Genomic DNA, 14050 nt, shown 5'->3' with positions numbered 1-14050 from the left:
CCGATTTTTTTGGCCTCTACGTGACCTGTATCTGATCTTTTAATGACAGTCTGAACGACACAGATCCGATTTTTTCAAATGTGACACTTGGACACTTGGATATGTGCTCCTAAAACCGATACATATCTGATCTTTTGACATGCAACTTCAGTCTGAACGGCCAAAGCGCATTCATCCGACCTACACATGTTATCAACAAGCCACAAACGTCACTATTCTGTGCTGAAGTAGGCGAAAATTGTTAATGAACTCCGTGTCACTGAAGGGAAGCACATCACCACTCACCACTCTTGGCTACGTCTCCACATCCACACGATTCACGATTTCAAGGGACATTGCTGCTGCTGCCCCACAAAACGCCACGGCCAAAAACCTCGTCCTTCTCCTTGTCAATCTCCTCCTTAAAACAAGTAAGTTGTTCATGTTCTGGCTCCTGTACGAGAGGAACGGTTGACGTTGTCGTGTCCTCCAGTGAGCATGTGGGACACTTTTGGGCCGTTTCACGTTCACACAGGGGATCACATACAAGTCGCATTTAATTGGAAATGTGAACGACCTCGCAAAAACATCGGATTTCACAAAAAAATCCGAATTAAGCTTTAAGCCCTGCAGTCTGAACATAGCCTAAAAGAGCTTCAGACCAGACTTCAGTTTTAGAATACACTAGGACATCCGCTGTAACCGTCTGATGCCCACAACCTTGAGCTCTGTTTTGTTGCTGTTGAATTTGAGGAAGTTTGATGATAACCACGTCCAAAGGTCGGTAAGGCAGTTGGAGAGAGACTGAGGGGGGAGATGGGCGGGAGTCTTGGTGAAGATGTAGAGGTGTGTATTGTTGGCGTACAGGTGGAAGTTGAGTCCGTGTTTACGTATGATTTGTCCGAGGTGGAGCATGTAAATAATAAACAGAAGTGGACCGAGCACAGAACCTTGAGGAACACCTTCGTAGGATGAACCTTGTCAAACCAACCAATCTACCAGACCAAACTGTCAGTGGACCAAACCACTACTGATGTTATTGCTTTGTCTGAAATGTTTCCCAGTTTGGTATTAAACCTTTCCAACTTCATGGAGACCAAACCAGACAAAGTTACAGGTCAGATCTGTGGAGAGGCGACCAGTGGTGTAGTGGGGATTTTTTAAATGGGGTTACGCGATTCATGACATCATCAGTGACGTCTCCACTCTTTTCCAAACTGGATATTTTGCCAAGAATGGCCAATATAGAGAATGTAATACACAAAGTTCAGAGCAAGCATCTTGTGTTATTTGATCTTTGAACTGTTGATGAAGGTACATGAATATTTGCTTCATATAGTTTTCTACCATATGGTACAAGATTAGGTTGAAAAACCTCTTACTTTTTGAGTAATGAGATTTTTTATTAAGAAAGGTCATGGTAACGGAGGGAAAAGTAACGGAGGGAAAATTGTTCAAGCAAGTAGAAGGTGCATGATTTTGTATAATTTGTCAGCTTTTTTCTTCCGAATACTTTAATATTACTTCAAAATGAAAGGAAACTATTTCTATAAAATATGTCAGTCCTTCCAAGCAAATTTTTATCATTTTAAATATTTTTTTTTGAAAAATGTACTCAACAGATCGAATAACACAAGATATGATGAAATCCATCAATTTATTTACATGATTTTCAGGTCTTTGAAATTTGGGAAATATTTTTTGTTCCATGTTTCATACATGGTCTGTTTAAAACATATGTAACTTTAGAACCAAAAATGGTACAGAAAAAAGGTAAACAGTTTCATAAACTAGAGTACATATGTATCTGTTCAATACATTTTTATATCAGATGCATAAACTTGAATTTTTGGCCTTGCTGTTTACTTCTTCTTGACCGGGCCCATATAGATTAATTAACTTAGTTTCATAAAGGGTATAATTCAGGAGAACTTTCCAGCCGGTTCCCCTAAAAAAACATAAATGTATTCAAGATAAACTATATATCCAGCTGTAGGACAGTAGTGCAGATATCATGAGCTTATGCAGTTTGTTTTCACCATTGCCAGTAGCTCCATTTTGACATTTAAGTTGTAGCTATTTTGTATTTCTTATTTTTTTTATATCTCATGTTGGTAGAAGTGGGTGGACGCCTTACTCCTGTGTACCACACCCACTGCACCCCTAGAGGCGACCAAGCTCACAGTCAGAAGGCCTGTTTTCATTGACATCCATAGAAACAAGCAGGTGACTGACCCCCTACCAAAAAGTTACATAATGCACCTTTAAACCCAGTGTGACATGAAGTATTACTAACATTTCTGTTTCATAATATAAATTGGTTTATATTTGCCTCTGTACAGCTAGAATTATTTTGCCAATGAAAACAAGTCTATCCATCATAAGCTCCATAAAGTCCACACGATTCTTGTCAAAATCAATTAGCGTTGTTTATATGCAAACTGCTCTACAACTGTTTCTGTTTGCTCGAGTTATTTACAGCATCTCCATCTGGCCTCAGTCACACCTCTGTTACTACTTCTGTACATTCTGATTGAGGAGAAAATAAAACTTGTGAACAAAACCAGGCCTGGTGCTGTGAGACGTATGGAAGTCCACTATTTCAGGAACTCACGCTAAGAGGGAGTGATGTACAAATATAAAGTTGAAAAAGCTCAGGTAATCAAACAGTACAAAATAAATAAAAGCCTTTAATACCACATAGCAGGTAAAGTTAAAATCAGTCATCATATTTTAACTTTACTTGACATTTTGTACGTTTTGAATGCCTCAGCTTTTTCAACTTGGTATTTGTGAATGGTCTCTGTACTAAAGAGCACCAAATTTTCTCTACACATCCAAGAAGTACTCCTACCCCCTAAATTTTTGATACAAATATGTTAAAAATTCCCTTATTCAGGTATAGTACTCAGTCTTATTGGAGATGAAGATTGTTTGAAGCGTCTTATGGGTTTCAAGTGGACACAGACACGTTTTAGATTAGCTTTTGAATGCAGCTCTTGTCATGATTTAGAAAGTAAAATAAGAAATCATTTAAAAAAGACATAATTTCACAGCCATATACTATACTCCCTATACTCTAATCTGATGCAGTAATGAACGTGATTTTAAAACAAGCCCGGTGATGAACTTAAAAACTGCGCAGGGCTTCATCTGTGGCATCACAATTTCAAACTGAGCATTTGATGAGGCTCAAAGGCACTTGGAGACTTTTAAGACGATAATTGAAATCCGTGTGAATGATGTGAAACGAAACTCCAGGCTTAGTTTTAATGGGGAAACAATATTCTAACATGGTTAAAGGTGCACTGTGTAACTTTTCTTGTGGAGGGTCTGCCATCTTCTCGTCAGGAATGTCCTGGTATGGCTTTAAAAGTATCCATCTTGCATTTACTCAGGAACATGGGTTTTTATTGGCTTGCATTCTTGCTGTGATTGGGCTCACCTCTCGATAGATCTGACATGTAACTTGGCCATGTGGTGTCACCTCTTCTGTTATCTCTACTGTTTCCGTAGAGATAAATAAGGCAAGGCAAGTTTATTTGTTATAGCACAATTGGTATACAAAGTAATTCAAAGTCCTTTACAGAATAGGAAATACATTAAAATCACAATAAAAAACAAATCAAAACATAAATAATCATCATAAAATTAAAAAGAGAGAGACAGACATTAAATGAGAGAGAAAAGTGCGGAATGAAAAATGAAAACCTTTCAGTCATGTGCAGCTAAACAGAACTGTTGAGCCTGGATTGAAACAGAGTCAAAGTGTAGTCCTGTCTCATTTTCAGACTGTTCCAGGTTTTAGCTGCATGAGTCTGAAACTCTGACTCCTTGTGTTTCGTCCTGACTCTGGGCAGCAGCAGGAGGTCGGTCCCTGAGCTCCTCAGAGTGCAGATGGTTCATATGACACTAACATGTCACGGATGGACTTTGGTGTTAGGCCACAGAAAGACTTGTGCACAAGCAGAGCCGCTCTGAGCCACAGGAGCCAGAGCAGAGACCTGAGCACAGACTTATGTGCTCGTACTTCCTGGTTTGAGTCAGGACCCGAGCTGCAGCGTAAGTGTAATGCCATACTGTGGAATATTCCAGGCAACCTTGAGAGAAGCTGGTGATGGACCATAGACTGTATAAAGAAGTGGACTAAGCGAGTGTGATTTCACCCATAGTGTTCAGCACCACTCAAATGAGGCTCGTGATGTAGAGCTCTGCACTCACAGGACCCGAGGCTGCAGAGTGCATCTTGCACACATTTTAGACAACTGCTGTCTGCTTCTCCCTGTTTGATAGAGCTTAAGAAAGTGAACATCCCCATCTTGCAGGATTTGCGAGCGGGAGCAGGACAAAATGTCGCAAATGCGGGCGGGAGCGGGAATGAAAATTCAGTCCCACGCAGACCTTTATCACGATGCTCACGGTTACAGGAGCGAATCTGGAGCCAGGCTCTATGTTATGAAAAGGATTTTTTGACAGACAAAATAGCAATAAAATAAATAAAATCTGGATGATGTACAGCAGTCTAATACGAACATTTTAAGACCAAAATGACAAGGCTCACTGCTGCACTTATATACAGAGGAGTGACAAGATCCTAATGTAAGTCAATTAGAGTCAGAGTCAGAAGGAGCCTGAAGAGCCTCCTTCCTGTTTGGCACACAGTGGCTAGTGTGTTAACTATGTCCACTCATATATAAGGTCTATGTGACGGACCCTCCATCATTAAAGCTGAAAAAAGCAAATTTTTTCACAATATTTGTTCTTTAAAGGTCCGAAATTGACTCTTGTGAGCTTTAAGCCACGCTGTAATGCTGTTTCCTCCTCAAAAACAAACCTGGACCTGTGTTTTGTTTCATTCATTGTTTGACTAACCCTTTATTATTAGTCTGTCTACATCTCCAAAGCTGAAAATGGAGCATTTCTGTATTATCACATGACATCAGAAGAGTGTTTTTTTCGTTTGATTTGTGTGTTAAACGTGTGAAACAAAACCCAACTCCAGGTCTGTTTTTGATGAAGAAACATTATAACATAGATGAGAAAATAGCGTGATATGGGCTCTTTAAACACAAGCTTAGAAGGCGTCATTTACCAAGCCTGAATAAAACATAACAGAGCCTTAAAATCTACATACACCAAATCCAAATCTACCTTCCACAAACAGGTACGCCCCCCCACGTGTCCGCCCCCCGCCGGTTCGCAGGAGAAGTGCAGGAGGCAGATGGAGCCCACAGCCGGAGCAACCACTTTGAAAACTGCTCTCGTGTGAAATGTCACCGTCTCACCGCCCACCGCGTATACAGACACTCCTCACAAACTGACATCAATAATGACAAATAGTTTACCTCACATTTGCATACAAGCGCCGTTTACCAAGCACGTGTTTATTTACTGGTGTTTACAGGTTCACGAGATGTAACTTGACATTGCGGGACGCGCCCACCACTTCACCGCGGCAACAGAAAGGTCAGGATTGTGCATTTAATTGCCGTGTCTTATTAGCGCGAGAGAGTGAACGTGCGAGGAGAGGTAGGTGTTGGGATGCAAAGTGTTTCCTGTGTAAAATGGCTAAAATAACTTGGAAATTATGTTTTAAAAGGGCGATGTCATGGTATTTTCTGGCCTGTGTTATAATGTTGTTTCCTTATCAAAAATGTACCTGGAGTTGTGTTTTGTTTCATGTTTCATTCACTAGGGGTGTAACGATATCCAAGTCTCACGATACGATATCATCACGGTAGGAACATCACGGTACGATATTTATTGCGACATTGTGGAAAAAACTCACGATATGGTGGGGAGGCTCACGAATAGGGATGTAACAATATCCAAATCTCTTGGTACGATATTTTCACGATATACATCTCAAGGTACGATTGATTGATCGATTTATTGTGAAATTTTGTGGAGGTAAATAAAACTGAATATGTGACTTTTTCCTCTTAAAATGCCTTGACAAGACTTAATCCAAAGAACTAAAACTTAAAAGTGTTTAGAACTGTTATTTCTTCTCGTAGTCTGCACTGAAATGGAGCAAAGGATCATGGTCTATGTAGTTCCCTCTGTCGTTTTATAGCTTTTGCTGCACCATAACTCTTAATTTAAGCAAAGACACTTGTGATTTGATATATTGTGATGGTCCACGATATTATTGTAAGAACTCTGACGATACGATATTCTGTACCTGTTTTTAAATCCCTCCTAAAAATGCACCTTTTTTCACTGACTTTTAACAATTGACATGCATATTTCTTGTAATTGATTACCTCACTGTTTTCTATGTTTTTAGCAGTTCTCTTGTGTTTGTACTGTGTATTTTCATCTACTGCAATTGTCATTATCTGTTCTGTGTTTGTGTACAGCACTTTGGCCAGCTGTGAAGATTTAAAGTGATTTATAAATAAATTGGTATGGTACGATATCACGATATTTCGGTGATTGTTACATCCCTATCATTCACGCATGTTTCACACAAATCCTGCTTATTTAAGATGAGCTCTTCTCTCAAACAAAATACTGTGTTCCACCGTAGCAGTTTTCAGGCTGGCCAGGAGTCAGGTTTTTTTTAGGACTTGAGACTTGACTTGATAAAATAGACAAAAACTTGGGACTCAACTTGGACTTGAAGATCAGTGACGTGGGACTTGGCTTGGACTTACAGTAAATACTTTTCTTTTTTCAGTTGATAATTGTGGTGCTTAATTTTACAGGAACAAACTGGATCATGTCCCTTCCACTTCTGTTACTTTGTACTTTGTAACTGAAGTACTGTGATGTGGTATCCTCAAATGTACTACAGTAATATACAGTACAACACAGTAAAACAGAGAGAACTACATAGAACTACATGACAAAATAACTGTTATTTAGCACTTTTAAATGTGAATTCTTTCTTTCTGACCGTAATGATTCACTCTAAGATCTTGTCAATTTTCATTTCTACAACTCTTATATAAATACTCATATATAAATATACTGTGACTTTTTAAGTACAAGTTAGTTTAAAATTCATATATATTCGAAAAATCTACTTTGGTTTATAAACTTGAAATGACTTGAAGTTCAAAGCACATGACTTGGACTGGACTTGGGCTTACAGGCCAGTAACTTGAGACTCGACTTAGGCTACGTTCAGACTGCAGGGCTTAATGCTCAATTCCGATTTTTTTGTGAAATCCGATGTTTTTGCGAGGTCGTTCACATTTCCAATTAAATGCGACTTGTCTGTGACTTCAGTGTGAACGGTAAACGGCCCGAAAGTGTCCTGCATGCTCACTGGAGACACGATGACGTCAACCCCATGCGTCAACCGCAGCGAGCGTGCTCTGTGTTTACGGAAGTTGTCCAAACATGGTCGCGAGCATTGAGCACCTGGCGATTTTACAGTTCCGGTTTCCGCCTGCTTCAGCGCAGAATAGTGACGTTTGTCGCTTGTTAATGACGTGTAGGTCGGATGGATGCGCTTTGGCCGTTCAGACTGAAGTCGCATTTCAAAAGATCAGATATGTATCGGATTCAGGAGCACATATCCAAGTGTCCTGGGTCACATTTGAAAAATTCGGATCTGTGCCGTTCAGACTTTCATTAAAAGATCGGATACAGGTCACATAGAAGCCAAAAAATCGGATTTGGGTCACTTCAGGCTGCAGTCTGAACGCAGCCTTAGACTTGCTTGTATTTGACTTGGGACTTGACTTGGACTTGAGTTCAAAGACTTGAGACTTACTTGAGACTTGCAAAACAACGACTTGGTCCCAACTCTGCCAGTTACACGGGGAACCAAAGTGACGACCCGCATTCAAACAATTTAAGTGAACCCATGATGCGTCATCGACAGAGGGTGTGGATTTGCCACCAAATAAAAACAAGGTCAGATGAAAGCGGATGTCGCAGCAAGAAAATAACAATCATGGATCACATCATGGACACCAGCGAGCATTTGTACTCATACAAATAATTATTTATCTGCACCGAGCTCTGCTACAACATCTGCTGTGGAGAAGACGGCAGCGACACTGAATCCAAACATGGAACCTTACCATGCGAACATGGATATAGCAAATATTTGGTCTCCTCCACTGACCACTGCACAATCTTCTTCTCACTTGATTTCTCCACCATATCCACACACACATGTTTTCTTTGTTTGTTTATTTTACCGTGTGTGACCTGGACGAACCTGCTGACGTCTACTGTGTCGTCACGGTTCGCTTAGAAAAAAACACGTTTAACAGTTCCTGAATGCTCTGATTTTTGGTGTGAACACGTCAATCGGTTTTAGATTAGGAGCGGGAACTGGCATGGTTCTCTGTCGGCCTGAAAACACTACTTGTGACATCATGTGGTAATACAGGAAGTGCTCCATTGTGTTTTTAAACTCTATACACGATCACGAGAATCATTTGGATAATTTCAGCCCTTGAATTATAAATCTCTGCTGAAGTAAATGTAAAAGGTAGCTGTTTGAAACTTGAAAACTACTGCTCCGTGACATCACAAGGTGGAACTGAGCATTTTGGGCTTTGAAGACGTAGACAGACTAATAACGTGGGGTTATTCAAACATGTGTGAATGAAACAAAACACAACTCCAGGTCTGTTTTGACGCGGCTTGTCAATTTCACTGTTGACGTTGCTAAATTGCACGTATGATCTGATTATTTATGACCAAATTCTACAATCTATCCAACAAAGTAAGACCTTTCTGTGCATGTTATCGTCCAATTATACTGATATCAAAACATTAAACTGAATTCCGCATGTGACATTTAAACATCCGTTCATTTAATGCCATCTCAGTAACTCACTTGTGCTTTCATGTCGGGGCATCCTTGTGATCATTTATCTTACTCTACAATCTGATAACAGGTAGATTTATAAAAGAAATGTTAAATGTTACAGCCTGTGTAATGTAATCAGGAAATGGCCTTTATTTTTAAACACAAAATTGAAAACTGAAAAAACAAATCGTTATCCATTTTTTCATTTTAGTTTTGGAGACAAATTATGAAGAAAATTGTTGTTTTTTTGGTTTCTTATTTTTGGTTTTATTTTGAAAAACGAATAAACGAATTATACACGGACTGAAGTGCTCCATTGTGTTTTTAAACTCCATACGCCTTCTTTAAAATCATTTGGATAATTTCAGCTCTAAAGAAAGTGTGAAAGTAGCTGTTAACTTGAAAACTACCACTTGATGACATCACAAGGTGGAACAGAGCATTTTGAGCTTTGGAGATGTAGACAAACTAATAATAAAGAGTTACTCAAACATGTGTGAATGAAACAAAACACAACTCCAGGTCTGTTTTTGAGGAGGTAACAAGATTCTAAGACTTTTAACAGGTATTTCAAGGGAAAATACTTGAAACAGGAATTTTTTTGAATCTTTGCCAAGTGTGTTTTTGCATTTTTTTTTACTTACCTGCCGTCTGTTCTCTGCTCCAGCTCCTCTGCCAGCAGCCTGCTCGGTCCTGGTCCTGGTCCTGGTCCTGCTCCACCCCCAGCTCCAACCATTTTCACCCATCCATCTGCTGCTCCCGGAACTGCCTCCCATCCCTGAAAAATCGCACAATTCCTGTAAAAAATTATTGTTAAACCTCCTGGATTTTGTCTGCTTCTGGGTCCTTTCCTTGTTGAGTTGTGGCCCCTTTCGCTGGATAAAAGAAACTTCAAAAATTTAAATAAAATAATACTTATTAAAAGAATTGCAGAAAGTATATATTCTTATTGATCAGCTTATTGAGTAATTAAATAAGTAAATTTGAGTATTTAATAGAATAAGAAAGACATTAAAATCACAATAAAAACAAATCAAAACATAAATAATTAAAAGAGGAGAGTAAAACAATCCGTGTATCATTCGTGTATTAGTTTTTCAATATAAAACCAAAAATAAAAAAATGAAAAAACAACAATTTTCTTCATTCTTCATTCAAAACCAAAATGAAAAAACAAATAATGATTCGTTTTTTTTTTCGGTTCTCGATTTTTTGTTTAAATGAAAAATGGAAAAAACAGACAATGACCGTTTCCGTGACTTAAACTGTGATGCCGGACTGAACCAGATCTGAATCAGGACTGAACCAGGACTAAACCAGGACTAAACAGTTTTCAGTCCTGGTCTGGTCCCGGTCTCAGTCCCAGTCTCAATCACGATCTGGCCTGGTCTGATCCTGGCCTCAATCCTGGTCTCAATCCCGGTGTGGTAACTGTCTCATTCCTGGTCCTGGTCCTGGTCCCGATCTAGTCCCGGCCTGGTCCCAACCTCAGTCCTGGTATCAATCACGGTCTGGTCCTGGCCTCAGTCCCGGCCTGGTCCCGGTCTCAGTCTTGATCTCAGTTCTAGTCTGGTCCCGGTCTATGTCTGGGTCTCAGTCCTGGTCTGGTTCCAGTCTGGTCCCGGACCTGGTTTAGTCCTGGTTTAGTAGCAGTTTAAGTCACAGAAACAGGAAACGGTCTTTATCCATTTTTTCCATGATTCATTTAAACACAAAATCGAAAACTGAAAAGACGAATCTTTATCTGTTTTTTCATTTTGGTTTTGGAGACAAATAATGATGAAAATAGTTTTGTCATTTTCTTATTTTTAGTTTTATTTTGAAAAACAAATGAACGAATAATACACAGATTTAAAACACACATTTCAAACACAACTCCAGGTAGCCTTAAGTTTTTTGATGAAGTTGCATTTTAACAGAAAAAACTTGGATTATAAACCTCTTACATAACGCCATCTGTTTTCTAATTAATTATTTTTTCATCCCTGGCAAATTTTAAGCACAGTTTTCAAAGTTATCGTGACAAAAAGCTCTCAAGACATACTGTGGGCTGCGGGAGGAGATAAAGTCCGGGGCTGCTGGCAGAGGAAAAGACGAGTTTTTCTTGGGTTATTATTACCGCACAAACTTTTGCATTGCCTTAAGACTTCTCTGTGGTTGATTCCGGGGATTCACTGGACTCTCTGGGTTATTTTGAGGAAGGGCCTCTGGAGGAAAGTGTGATGAGATGACAGGAGAGAAAGAGCTCAATAAACCAGATCTGACAGCACCGATATCCAGAGTTTAAAATAACACCAAAGAAAGAGTGAAAGTTTTTGTGAATCAACATCTCAAAACGATCTGCGGGGTTAAAGGTGCATTTTGTAACTTTTCTCATGCAGGGTGGAGCTGTTATTGCTTTGTCTGTAATGTTTCATAGTATGGCATTATGACTCACTAAACCAGGAATAAACCTGGTCTAACCCAGGACTAAACCAGGACTAATCTTGGACATGAGAGAGCGAGAACCTTGAGCCGGCAGAGCAGTGTGTCCACAAAGTTTGATCGGGCGACAGCTGCTTTAGTCCCCTAGGGCCCGGAGCTCTGTGCCAGTCCTTTCGCCCGTGGTCACCCGACAGTCTACAAGCGAACCTCTGGACCTGTCCCAATACTTACTTCAAGTTCAGTCCTGGTTTAGTCCTCCTGGTTCAGATCTGTCCTAGTTTAGTCCACATGTGTTGCACCTCCCCAGTAACTCTTTGGGACCTCCCAGGGGAAAGTGGGCCTCACCTATTGAAAACCGCTGGTTTATAAACAGTCTATGGCTCAGACTGCATGAGGGGCAACCGCATGAGGTATTACAAATAAATCAAAGTAAGAAGAGGAGCTCAGATCAGGTGTGAGAGAGTTGATATGGCCTTCATCTCAGTTTACAATCGCCCTAAACGAACATCCATCCATCCATTTTCTTCCACTTATCCAGGGCCAGGTCGCGGGGGCAGCAGTCTAAGCAGCGACTCCCAGACTTCCCTCACCCCAGACACTTCCTCCAGCTCCTCCGGGTGAACTCCGAGGCGTTCCCAAGCCAGCCGAGAGACATGGTCCCTCCAGCGTGTCCTGGGTCTTCCCCGAGGCCTCCTCCCGGTGGGACATACACGGAACAGCTCCCAAGGGAGGCGTCCAGGAGGCATCCGAAACAGATGCCCGATCCACCTCAACTGACTCCTCCTAAATGAACATTTTCCAGCTTAAAAGTGCAATATGTGACTTTTTGGTTGGGGATCCTGCCTGAAAGGTTCCACAGTGTGACATTAAACATCTCTACTTTACATTTATTCAATTAGAGGTGGTTTTATCGCTCAAAAATACCTAGAAAACAGACATTCTGACTGTGAGCGCGTCATCATCTCTCCACAGATCTGACCTGTAACTTGGTTTGGTTTGGTCTCCATGAAGATAGAAAGGTTTAATACCACACTGTGAAACATTCCAGACAAAGTAATAATATCTGCAAGGCGAAAACGATGTTTGACAGACCCTCCATAAGAAAAGTTACATAAAGCACTTTCAACATAGAACAAAAAAATAGAAGTTGTAGGTCGGATTCCCAAGTTTGACGAAGATCTCTGCCTGCACTTTTGTACCAGCTTCAACTTTCTGCAGCTGTCCAATGCCATGCATGTGTTTCAGAAATGGACATTCTAAAATTACACATAATGAACCAGTGTGAGCGACTGTCAGTTGGTGAACCTCTTCAGCCACTAATAGGCCACCGTCCCAAACTAACTATGGCCAACAATTTAACAGGAAGTAGAGGAGGAAGCTAAACTTTTCTTTTTTTTTTTTAAAGAGAGAGTATTAGCCCAAATCGACTTTTTGGAGCTTTCTGCCATGTTATAACGTTGTTCCCTCATCAAGAACAGACCTGAAGAGGATTTAGATGTGATCCATGCATGTTTAAATAATATAGTGATCTCTTCAGGCCCTATTCAAACCCTTCTTAGGTTTAGCTGTAAGATTCTGTCCAATGCTCAGCCCACAAGCCTACATCACCATGCTCTCATGCAACAATTCTCCATAAATATATAAAAACAGGATATAAAACAATACGTTATAACTTCACAAACCTACGGAAGCCAGGAGGGCCCATAACAAACGCAAACGCTGCAACAAATACAAACGCCACAACACAAATACACAAAACAAACACAACAAACCAAAAAAAGCCACAATGAAAGTGACCGTGGGACTTTATTTTCCGACGGATCAAGCAACTATCAGACTTTTCACATTGATCCTGGTCACAAAACAATAAATTACTTTTACACACGTTTCCAACTTCGTTCTCCGTTCCTTTACTTTTCACATTCTTGTTCTTCTTCAACTTTTCCCATTCACTTCCTGCTTGGTCCGTCGGAAAATAGACTCCCGCGGTCACTTACGCTGTGGCTTTTTTTGGTGTGTTGTCACATTTGTAATTGTTGCAGCGTATTTGTTGGAGCCCTCTCGGCTTCCGTACAAACCTCATGCAATATGTAGTTTTTTTCATTAGCATAACACACTTCGAGCGTAATGTTAAATAAAGTTAATACCCCATAGAATAAAAAAAAAAAAAATAAATAAAATAGTCTAACTATTTTTGAAAACCTAAAATTATTCATACAAACTCTAACAAGCTGCACTATGTAAATTTTTCAGGTTTGTGAAATTATTGTGTATTGCCTGCACATGGTAAGAATTCATGTTTTTTTTTATATATATATATTTTTTTTTGAAATATAAAACACCTGTAACTGAACAAATGCAAGGGCGACATGTTTAAAGTCTTACTGTGGAACATTCCAGGCAAAGAAATAACATCTCCCTGGAGACAAGCAGGTAGCGGACCCCCCACCTTAGACGTTACATAGTACATCATAATTTACTCTGCTACATCCAAAAAACATAAAAAAATATATAGTTAAACCAGTAAATATAGAGACATATTTTCGTGTGTGTGGTCCCATTATTCAAAGACTTTTCGTCATGTTTTTTTCTTATACACTGACAGCTATCTCAAAAACTCCGAGACGGATCGCTGCTTTGTTTGAGATTCTATTGAAATTCGAGTGACGCCTGCAAGAAAGTAAAAAGTTGAAAAGAAAGAATACCTACTCTTGGCTGCCATAAACACGTACCGAACCAGCAATTAAAACCAGACAGACGCCATATTGTTCTTTTGTTACGGCGCGCAATAAAAATAAAATAGTACTGACATCTATCTGGAGGGCGAGCCGTGCTTTTCTTGTGATTGGATAATGATTTGGAGTGAAA

The sequence above is a fragment of the Boleophthalmus pectinirostris genome, unplaced genomic scaffold (assembly GCF_026225935.1).
Source record: "Boleophthalmus pectinirostris isolate CB_2022bp ecotype Guang Dong unplaced genomic scaffold, ASM2622593v1 HiC_scaffold_21, whole genome shotgun sequence".
NCBI classification, from domain to species: Eukaryota; Metazoa; Chordata; class Actinopteri; order Gobiiformes; family Gobiidae; genus Boleophthalmus; species Boleophthalmus pectinirostris.
This window is presented reverse-complemented; position numbering follows the sequence as displayed.